The sequence below is a fragment of the Lagenorhynchus albirostris genome, chromosome 3 (assembly GCF_949774975.1).
Source record: "Lagenorhynchus albirostris chromosome 3, mLagAlb1.1, whole genome shotgun sequence".
Taxonomy (NCBI): domain Eukaryota; kingdom Metazoa; phylum Chordata; class Mammalia; order Artiodactyla; family Delphinidae; genus Lagenorhynchus; species Lagenorhynchus albirostris.
In genome coordinates this window covers 101,497,932-101,510,361 of record NC_083097.1, presented here as the reverse complement: position 1 = coordinate 101,510,361, position 12,430 = coordinate 101,497,932, and the positions used below count along the sequence as shown (strand labels likewise).

Here is a 12,430-nt window from a genome sequence, read left to right as displayed (position 1 = left end):
AGAACTTGGCCAGGGCAAATGAAATATTATTGCAAAATCCTACTTTGACATTATTGTAAATTTTAGTGAATGCCAACCCAATAGTGAGAGAGTCTATGCCTAGTAGATTTGCTCATTTTTTAAGCAAATTCTCATATTAATGCATAGATGGAGCAAGGTGAAAAGCATTAAAGAACTCATTTCATTTCTATGACTTCTTTCTGTAATCTGAAAAATTGAGAAAGATTTGGTTACTAAAATTTCCATCTGTTTTCTTGAGAGAAATTCTGAATTTCAAGCAAGGCTGTTACTGCATTACTTGAATTCAGTTCAGATTGTGTGCCAAGATGCCCTGAAAATGGGATGTCAAATCAAGAACTTGAGATATTAATATTCAGCACATATCTTGAGTCATCCTGTTTAGATTGGATGAGATAGTATAGCAGACTGGTGTAGTGCCCGGTTGTTGCCTCAAGGAAGGAACTTTCAATTCCTGATTTAGCTTCATTGTTGGCAGATGAGATTAATGGTATTCTCTTGAAGGTTTCTGGCAGAAGTTTATTTAGGTAACCAACTGAAATTTGTAAAATTTGCACAAAGAGAATAAAGGTACCAAATAGGAAAGTTTTATAGTCTTCAGAAGTGATTTAGCCCACAGACTTTTTTTTCACCAATAAAAACTGTAATAGCCAGCCCACATTTGGCCTACCACCTCTCTCCCTGTTATCAATCCACACTTCTTTCTCTCTTATCTCCCTATGAATGTGTAAGTGTTTACTGGGAACAAATGACACCCAAAATTTGTCTGTAAAAGATTCTTTATAAACCCCCCAAAAACGAAAAGGAAGAAAGAAGGAGAAAGAAAAACGGGGGAAAGAAAGAGTGGAAAGAAGAGCTCACACCTCAATTTTCCTGTGGTATACCTTTTCTTTTTCTTCCTAAGGTCTATAAAATTGTCAGGTGGGTTCACTGGTTCAATTACTCTTTACCCCTTATATTATCACTTGAACCTCAGTGTCACTGTCCAGATCTATCTGAATATGTCTATGAATCTAGCAGTGTACGTACACATGAGAAGTAATTGTCAATCTAGTATATTCTGGCATGAATCTAAGCTTAAAATTTGGAGCACATGTGCAGTATTCATTTCAATGCTTCCTTCAGTGTGTGTACATAGTTAGCAATTGCTAGTGGCATGCTGTTCTACCAAGTGAAAGAGAATAATCTGCCTGTTCCACAGAGATCAAATTATAGATTTATATACATTTATTATATATAATATATATATATACACATACACACTATATGTAAGTGCTTTATGTAGTATACAGTTCTACATACAGTTGATTATTGAACAATGCATGTGTTAGCAGTGCCAACCCTGGCAGTCAAAAATCCACCTGTAACTTTAGGACGACCCTCCTACCTGCGGTTCTGCATCTGAAGATTCAACCACAGATCACATAGTTCTATAGTATATATTTGTATAAGTGGACCCATACAGTTCAAACCCATGTTGTTCAAGGGTCAACTGTAGTTATATATAAAGTATTACTATTGTTCTTCCTAGTATGTAATCTTGGGCAGAGATTATACCCTTCATGGTTATCAGGAAAAACTACAGGTGACAGTGCACCTCCAATCCCTTCATGTAATCAACAGCAAAGAATGACCAAAATAGCATTTCTGCATTTTCCTTCTCCTCATCCTTTATCTACACTCCCTGATCTGTTTCTGATAGATTCTGTTACTATAAAGTAGAGTAAGCGACAAAGTTTCCAATCACAGCTTTATTAGTAGAAGCTTTGCTCATGCATGTTATTTTATATCAAGACTTTTTCTCAGATTTTGTAAGAGTATTTGGATACTAAATTTGATATTAAAAGTAGCATCAAACTTCTTTGAACCAGAGGAACAATTTATGTCATAAGCTACATCAGAGTAGTTGCTAGTCACACTAAAACTTCAGAGGTAGGTATAGGGGGAGAATGAGAAAAACAACAACAAACCAGTATGTTTATAAGCCTGTGCTCCCAAAGCTTAGCTAGCAAAGCGGGGTGTGTATGCAGGCAAACTCAGCTGGAATCTAAGATGGCCTTAAAATCCATAGCGTCCAAAGCATTTCCATAGAATGTGTCATAGCCAATTCTGGGTACGAGTGACAATAGCAGTCAGGTGAGAAAAAGCATTTGTCAAAATCCAACATCCATTCCTGATAAACACTGCCAGCAAACTAAGAATATAAGGGAACTTCTTCAATCTGATAAAGGACATCTACAGGACCCTATAGCTAACATACTTAATAATAAAAGAGTGAGTGCTTTCCCAAAAGATCAAGAACAAAACAGTATCTGCTCTCATTATCTCTGTTCAAGACTGTATGAAAGGTTCATAGCCAGTGAAATAAGGCAGAAAAGAACCAGATAATGGAGTAGGATATACTAGCCTTCATTCCTCAAGAAAATATAACAAGTATGCAGCTATTCATGAATGAAAACAGCCCTGGGAGGACTCAAGAGTCCAATTAAGAGCCTATAGCAACACAGTGGAACCAAACGAGAATAACTGCACGACAAAGATCTCCGAGGAGATCAGCATAGCTGAGGTGTCCAGAGACAGCTAGGAACCAAAAAATAAAAAAGGTGAAGGCTATCGGTGTCAGCCACATGGCAAAGGCCACCACATTCCCCATGGCATGCTCTGTGGAGAATCCCAACAGACTTTGCCACTGAGGAGCTCAACAGCCCCCATGACAGTGGACTACTCCATTGTGTTTGTGCATATGAATCCCAATGGCCTGCTCCACAGAGAATACAAGCAGATTTCCCTACTGAGGTAAGCAACAACCATTGCCATCATGGACCCCTCAGAGAGGAGATACTACAACCCCCCAAGAAAGAGTCTGGTGTCCTGGGACCAAGGATGCCACCCCTCCCACCAAGCCCCATACTTACCCCAGACCCCAGAGCCACAGCTGTTCTGCATGTCCCAAAACTTCAGACCCTGACTGTGCATGTGCTCTTGTGTGCCTGTTCTGTGTGGACCCACATCTTGGGCATTGGAGTCAACACCACTGAGGGCTAGGCAGTGCCCCAGATTCTGGAGTTACTGTCTCTACAAATGCACCCACTCTCCAGCTCCCAGCTCCTTGGCTGCTCAGCAACCACCACTGTGGGCAGCCAGTGCCCCAATCCCTGGAGCCGCTGTTGCTCTGTGGACATCCACTCCAGAGCCAAACTTCATAGCTCCATGGTGCCTATGCATCAGACACCAATGCCAACTCTACCACGATGGCTCTCATGAGCTGGACATGGATCCAAAAGGGATACCATTTGCCATGACAACCCCAGCAGGAGAAGAAAGATCAGGAGTTCCCTAGAAGACTTTACCGCCAAAGACCCCATCAGACCCCACCACTGCTTCAGACAGTCACGGCCCTGGCCAATGAAGACCCCAGCAATCTTTGTGAACAGTGACCTCAGCTGGTGGAGCTGCAGGGAGCAGCAGCACCAGGCCTTACCTGGAGCCAGAACTACCACACCCCACTCAGCCACTGCCCTTGTACCACATGCTGATGATCTTTTCCCACCAAAACCTGTCCATAAATTCTGGAAGAGGTTACTGTTCCATCAAATGCAGAGACATCAACACAAGCCTACAATAAAGGTGAAAAATCAAGGAAGCATGACACAACCAAAGAAACATAATAATTTTCCAGTAATCAACTCCAAAGAAATAAAAACTATGAATTGACAGAGAATTCAAGATAATTGGTTTAAGGAAGACTAGTGAGCTATAAGAGAATACAAATAGACAAATTAGGAAAACAATACATAAACCAAATGAGAAGCTCAACAGAGAGAGAGAGAGAGAAATCATAAAAACAAAACAAAACAAAATCCAAAAAAAAAACCATATTCTGGAGCTCAAGATTATAATGGAATGAAAAAAAATGCAAGAAGAACATCAACAGCAGGCTTTAATGATACAGAAGAAAGAATCTGTGAACTTGAGAACAGGTCATTTGTTATTATCCAGTCAGAGGAGAATAAAGAAGAAAGAATGAAAAACAGTGAAGAAATCCTATGTGAATTATGGGATACCATTAAGTGAAACAATATATGTACTATGAGAGTACCAAAAGAGAGAAAGGGGGCAGAAAGCTTATGTAAAGAAATAATGACTAGAGAGATCAAGATGGTGGAGTAGGAGGACGCTAAGCTTGTCTTCCCTCCATGAACACATCAAAAAAAAAAAAAAAAAAATATATATATATATATATACACACACACATGTGGAGCAATTCTCACTGAAAACAAACTGTAGACTGGCAGAAAGACTATAAAGGCGATAAAGAAACCAAGGCTATAAAGAAAGAGCCACACAAAGTCAGGTAGGAAGGAAAGAGAAGTGATCATCTCAGGACCTGCACCCCTGGGAGGGGACACAGAAGGGGGGTATTACACACAGGCCTGGAGATACTTCCTGGGAAGTGAGTGGTTCAAACCACATATGGGACGTGCCAGACCTTGAGTCCAATACCAGGAAGATGAGTCCCCTTGGCTTGTTTGAGGACCAGTAAGACTGGTAGGGGGGCTGTGAGAAACTTGGACTGCACTTGTGAAGTGCAAGCACATGCTTCCTTGTTCCCCAAACAAGCCTGAGTAAGCAGTTTGAGACTGCCTGGGACTCTGGCCAGTTTCCCATGACACCCCACCATGCACCCTGGCCCACACTCTGGCCCCTCTTGCTCTGTGGGGCAGCATCCCACTAGGATGAAGGTTGCTGCTGCCAGGGGGAATGTGCAGTTGTGGAGGACGGAGCTGGCTTATACCTGGCACTACATCTGAATGGGTTTGGAGTGGCCCTTCCTGGCACTCTTGGAGGCAGCAGATCAGGAGTGGTCTGGAACTCTGTATGGTATATGGGACCACTCCAGTACAGGCCCTGGCCTGCACTGGGTGCCTGATCTGGCCCCTCTTGCTCCAACTCTGCTTCCATCTGGAGCTAAGGTATTAATGCTGGGCGGAGTAAGGAGCACACACTTAGAACAGAACCAGCTTGGATCCAAACCTCAGGGCCTCTTCTTTAGCACCTTGAGACCTGAAGCCATCCTCAATACAGTGGTGTCAGGCACTGAACATAGGAGAAGCCCCAGCTCACACCTGGCTCTGGCTCTAGCTCTGCCATCTCTGTGGCCCACCTCAGTGATAGCTGTCAGCATACCCTGGGGGAAGACATGACTCGTGTTCTCCCATCAAAAGCCACTAGACACACACAGACTGTAGATGGACACACCCACATAAGGACACCCCTTCAAGACCAGGATGGGTAACTCTTACATCTAATTTCATAGAAATAGAGAACCTTATGGAAAATGAAAAGACAGGAATTTGTTTCAAATGCAAGAATAAGAAAAAAACCTCTGCAACATCCTGAGCTGACATGTCAGTGCATCCATTTCTCACCAGGATCTCTACCTGAATCACCAGGTGAAAGGCCTCTGCCCACAACACATTATAAACAAGTGAAACTAGACAGAGCACAAAGGAAAACAAAAGCTTTGTAGGGTCTGAGGACAAGAAGGCAGAGTAGAAGGACCTGAGCTCACCTGCTCTCATGAAAACACCCAAATCACAACTAACTGCTGAACAACCATCAACAAAAGAGACTCGAACCTACTGAAAATGATATTCTACTTCCAAAGACAAAGAAGAAGCAACAACAAGATGGGGGCAGACACCAGAAGCAGCAGCAACTAAATTCCTGCAGCCTGTGGGACTGCAAACACAGAAAGTTAGACGAAATGAGATGGCAGAGGAATATGTTCCAGATGAAGGAACAAGATAAAACCCCAGAAGAACAAGTGAAACAGAGATAGGCAATCTACCTAAAAAAATAATTCAGAGAAATGATAGTAAAGATGATCCAAGATCTCAGAAAAAGAATGGAGGCACAGACCAAGAAGACATAAGAAATGCTTAACAAAGAGCTAGATGATATAAAAAACAAACAGAGTTGAACAATACAATAACTGAAATGAAAATACACCAGAAGGAATCAATAGGAAAATAAATGAGGCAGAAGAACAGATAAGTGAGCTGGAAGAAAGAATTGTGGAAAGCATTACCGTGGAACAGAATAAAGAAAAAAGAATGAAAAGAAATTAGGACACTTTAAGAGACATCTGGGACATCAAATTCACCAACATTCACATTATAGGGGTCCCAGAAGGCGAAGAGAGAGAGAAAAGGCCTGAGAAAATACGTGAAGAGATAATAGCTGAAAACTTCCCTAACATCGGAAAGGAAACAGTCACCCAAGTTCAGGAAGCACAGAGAGTCCCAGGCAGGATAAACCCAAGGAGGAACACACTGAGGAACATATTAATCAAATTGACAAAAATTAAAGACAAAGAGACAATATTAAAGCAACAAGGGAAAAGCAACAAACAACATACAAGGAAATTCCCATAAAGTAATCAGCTGATTTCTCAGCAGAAACTCTGTGGGTCAGAAGGGAGTGGCATGATATATTTCAAGTGATAAAAGGGAAAAGCCTACAGCCAAGAATACTCTACCCATCAAGGGTCTCATTCAGATTTGACAAAGAAATCAAAAGCTTTACAGACAAGCAAAAGCTAAGAGAATTCAGTACCACTAGACCAGCTTTGTAACAAATGCTAAAGGAACTTCTCTAGAAGGAAAGGAAAGGGCACAACTAGAAACAAGAAAATTACAAATGGGAAGGCTCACCAGTAAAGGCAAACGTAAATGTAGTAGATCATCCACACACAAATATGATATCAAAACCAGCAATTGTGAGAAGAGGAGAGTACAAATGCAGGATATTGGATGTGCATTTGAAATTAAGAGACAAGCAACTTAAAACAGTTGTGTATATATATAGACTGCTACATCAAAAACTCATGGTAACCACAAACCAAAAGTCTACAATAGATGTACACACAAAAAAGAAAATGCAATACAAACACAACACTAAAGATAGTCATCAAATCACAATAGAACAAAAGAGGAAGGGAAGAAAAAAGACCTACGAAAACAAGTCCAAAACAATGAATAAAATGGCAATAAGAACATACACATCAATAATTACCTGAAATGTAAACAGATTAAGCCAAAAACATAGACTGGCTGAATGCATACAAAAACAACACCCATATATGTGCTGTCTAAAAGAGACACACTTCAGATCTAGGGACACATACAGAACGAAAGTGAGGGGATGGAAAAAGGTATTTCATGCAAATGAAAATCAAAAGAAAGCTGGAGTAGCAATACTGATATCAGACAAAATAGACCTTAAAAAAAAAGACTGTTACAAGAGACAATGAAGGACACTACATAATGATCAAGCAATCTATCCAAGAAGAAGATATAGCAATTGTAAATATATATGCACCCAACATAGGAGCACCTCAATATATAAGGCAAATGCTAACAGCCATAAAAGGAGAAATTGACAGTAACACAATAATAGTGAGGGGCTTTAATACCCCATTTACATCAAGGGACAGATCATCCAGACAGAAAATCAATAAGGAAACACAGGCCTTAAATGACATATTAGACCAGATGGACTTAATTGATATTTATAGCGCATTCCATCCAAAAGCAGTCAATACACCTTCTCAAGTGCACATAGAACATTCTCCAGGATAGAGCACATGCTGGGCCACAAAGCAAGCCTCAGTAAATTTAAGAAAATTGAAATCATATCTAGCACCTTGCCTGACCACAACACTATGAGATTAGAAATCAACTACAAGAAAACAATTGTGAACACAAACATGTGAAGGCTAAACAATATATTACTAAACAACCACTGGATCACTGAACAAATCAAACAGGAAATAAAAAATACCTAGAGACAAATGAAAACGAAAACAGGATGATCCAAAACATATGAAATGTGGCAAAAGCAGTTCTAAGAGGGAACTTTATAGCAATACAATCTTACCTCAGGAAATAAGAAAAATCAAAAATAAGCAACCCAACCTTATACCTAAGCAACTAGAGAAAGAACAAATAAAACCTAGAGTTAGCTGAAAGAAAGAAATCATAAAAATCAGAGCAGAAATAAAAGAAATAGAGATGAAGAAAACAATAGAAAACATCAATGAAACTAAAGGCTGGTTCTTTGAAAAAATAAGCAAAATTGATAAACCTTGAGCCAGACTCATCAAGATAAAAAGGGAGAGGGCTCAAATCAATAAAGTTAGAAATGAAAAAGGAGAAGTTACAACTAACACCATAGAATTACAAAGGATTATAAGACACCACTACAAGAAACTATATGCCAATAAAATGGACAATCTAGAAGAAATGGAAAAATTTCTAGAAAGGTACAATCTCCCAAATCTGAACCAGGAAGAAATAGAAAGTATAAACAGACCAATCACAAGTACTGAAATTGAAACTCCCAATGAACAAAAGTACAGGACCAGATGGCTTCACAGGCGAATTCTATCAAACATTTAGAGAATAGTTAACACTGATCCTTCTGAAACTGTATCAAAAAAACTGCAGAGGAAGAAACACTCCTTAACTCATTCTATGAGGCCATCATTCTGATACCAGTACCAGAGAAAGATACTGCAAAAAAAAAAAGAGAATTAAAGACCAATATCACTGATGAACATAGACGTAAAAGTCCTCAACAAAATACTTGCAAACCGAATCCAACAGTGCATTAAAAGGATTATGCACCATGTAAAGTGGAATTTATCGAAGGGATGCAAGGATTTTTTCAGTAACTGCAAATCAGTGTGATACTCCATGTTTACAAATTGAAAAATAAAACCATATGTTCATGCTCACTTTGGCAGCACATATGCTAAAATTAGAATGATACAGAGAACATTAGCATGGCCCCTGTGCAAGGATGAAATGGAAATTCATAAAGCATTTCATATTTTTAACAGATATAAAGGGAGAAATTGATAGGAATACAATAATACTAGGAGAATTTAACACCCTACTCACATCAATAGACAGATCTTCCATACAGAGAATCAATAAGGCAACAGAGATACTAAATGATACACTAGAACAGTTAGATTTAATTGAGATTTTTAGGAAATTACATCCAAAAAACCAGAATACACATTCTTTTTGGTACACGTAGAACATTCTCTAGGATTGAACACATACTAGGGCACAAAACAATGCTCAGCAAATTTAAGAGTATAGAAATTATCTCAAGCATCTTTTCCGACCACAACAGCATGAAACTAGAAATTAATGACAGAAAAAGAAATGAGGAAAAACAATTACACAGAGACTAAAAAACATGCTACTAAAAAACCAATGGGTCAATGATGAAATCAAAGAGGAAATTTAAAAATACTCAGAGACAAATGACAATGAACACACAAAATCTGTGGGATACAGAAAAGCAGTTCTTAGAGGGAAGTTCATAATAATACAGGCTGTCTTCAAAAATATAAGAAAAATCTCAAATAAACAACCTAACCTACCACTTAAAAGAATTAGAAAAAGAAGAAGAAACAAAACTTAGAGTCAGCAGAGGGAAGGAAATAATAAAGATCAAAGAGGAAATAAATAAAATAGAAATTTAAAAAAATAGAAAAATTCAATAAAACCAAGATCTGACTCTTTGAAAGGATAAACAAGATTGACAAATCTCTGGCTTGGCTCCCCAAGAAGAAAAAAGAGAGAGAACCTAAATAAACAAAATGAGAAATGGAAAAGGAGACATAACAACAGATACTGCAGAAATATAAAAAACCTTAAGGGACTACTATGAACAATTATATTAAAACAAATTCAACAATCTATAAAAAATGGACAAGTTTCTAGAAACATACAGTGCACCAAAATTGAATGACAAAGGAATTAGATAATTTGAACAGACTGATCACTAGAAGTGAAATAGAATCTGTAATTTAAAAAATCCCTACAAACAAAAGTCCAGGACCAGATGGCTTCACAGGCAAATGCTGCCAAACATACAAGGAAGAAGTCATACCAATCCTTCTCAAACTCGTCCAAAAAACTGAAGAGGAGGGAACACTCCCAAAGACATTCTATGAAGCCACCATCTCCCTGATACGAAAACCAGACAAAGACACCACCAAAAAAGAAAATTGCAGGCCAATATCTTTGATGAACATAGATGCAAAGGTTCTCAACATAATATTAGCAAACCGTATCCAACAACCCATAAAAAAGATCATACACCACAACCAAGTGAAATTCTTCCTAAGTTCACAAGGATGGTTCAACATACACAAATCAATCAACATTATATACCACATCAAAAAAAGAAAAGACAAAAAAAACACATGATCATCTCAATAGATGCAAAAAAAGCATTTGACTAAATTCAACATCCAATCATGATAAAAACTCTTATCAAAGTCGGTATAGAGGGAACATATCTCAAAATAGTAAAAGCTATTTATGACAAACCCACAGCCAATATAATACTCAATGGTGAAACATTGAAAGCCTTCCTGCTAAAATCTGGAACAAGACAAGAATGCTCACTCTCATCTCTTCTATTCAACACAGTATTAGAAGTCCTGGCCACAGCAATGACACAAGAAAAAGAAATAAAACATATCCAAATTGGAAGGAAAGAGGTAAAACTGTTATTATATACAGATGATATGATACTATGTATAGAAAACCCTAAAGACTTCACACAAAAAGTACTAGAACTGATAAACGAATTCAGCAAGGTAGCAGGATACAATGTTAACATACAGAAATTAGTTACATTTCTTTACACCAACAATGAAACATCAGAAAGGGAATGCTAAAAAAAATAATAACTTTTAAAATCACAACCCCAAAACTAAAATAAATAGGGATAAACCTCACCAAGGAGGTGAAAGACATATGTTGAGAACTATAAAACATTAATAAAGAAAATTGAAGATGATTCAAAGAAATGGAAAGATATCCCATGCTCTTGGATTGGAAGAATTAATATTGTTAAAATGGCCATACTACCCAAAGCAATCTACAGCTTTAACGTGATCCCTATCAAATTACCCATGACATTTTTTATAGAACTAGACCAAATTATCGTATAATTCATATGGAACCATAAAAGACCCAGAATTACCAAATCAATCCTGAAGAAAAAGAACAAACCAGGAGCATAACCATCCCAAACTTCAGACAATACTACAAAGCTACAGTAATCAAAGCAACATGGTACTGGCACAAAAACAGACATATGGAGCAACAGAATAGAATAGAGAGCCCAGAAATAAACCCACACATCTACAGTAAATTAATCTTTGGCAAAAGAGGCAAGAATATACAATGGGAAAAAGACAGTATTTTCAGCAAGTGGCGCTGGGAAAGTTGGATAACCACATGTAACTCAATGAAGTTAGAACACACCTTCTTACCATACACAGAAATAAACTCAAAATGGCTTAAAAACTTAAATAGAAGACATAACACCATAAAAATCCTAGACGAGAACATGGGCAAAACATTCTCTGACATAAATTGTACCAATGTTTTCTTAGGTCAGTCTCCCAAGGCAAAAGAAATAAAAACAAAAATAAACAAATGGGATATAATCAGACTTACAAGCTTTTGTGCAGGAAAGGAAACCATAAACAAAATGAAAGGACAACCCACCGAATAAAAGAAAATATTTTTAAATGATGTGACTGACAAAGGATTGATCTCCAAAATATACAAAGAGCTCATGCAGCTCTATATAAAAAAAACAACCCAATCAAAAAAGAGGCAGATCTATATAGACATTTCTCCAAAGAAAGCACACAGATGGCCAAGAAGCACATGAAAAGATGCTTAACATAGCTAATTATTAGAGAAATGCAAATCAGAACTACAATGAGGTATCATCTCACACTAGTCAGACGGCCATCATTAAAACCTCTACAAACAATAAATTCTGGAGAGGGTATGGAGAAAAGGGAACCCTCCTACACTGTTGGTGGGAATGTAAATTGGTGCAGCCACTATGGAAAACAGTATGAAGGTTCCTCAGAAAACTAAAAATAGAGCTGTCATATGATCCAGCAATCCCACTCCTAGGCATATATCTGGAGAAAACCACACTTTGAAAAGATACATGCACCCCTATGTTCACAAAAGCACTATTCATAATAGCCAAGACATGGAAACAACCTAAATGTCCATTGACAGATGAATGGATAAAGAAGATGTGGTACATATATACAATAGAGTATTACTCAGCCATAAAAAAGAATGAAATAATGCCATTTGCAGAAACATGGATGAACCTAGAGATTATCATACTATGTAAAGTAAGTCAGAAAGAGAAAGACAAGTACCATATGATATCAATTATATGTGGAATCTAAAATATGACCAAAATGAACCTATCTGTTAAACAGAAACAGAATGACAGACTAAGAGAATGGACTGGTGATTGCCACGGGGGAGGAGAGTGGGAT

At 38.1% G+C, this 12,430-nt stretch overlaps 1 non-coding gene across 1 annotated transcript; it reads left to right on the top strand.

The window, feature by feature from the left end:
- The first annotated feature begins 8,811 nt into the window (after positions 1 to 8,811).
- Positions 8,812 to 8,918, top strand: LOC132518880 (U6 spliceosomal RNA). Its single transcript, XR_009540005.1, has one exon. It is a non-coding gene; the product is annotated as a U6 spliceosomal RNA (small nuclear RNA).
- The last annotated feature ends 3,512 nt before the right edge of the window (positions 8,919 to 12,430 follow it).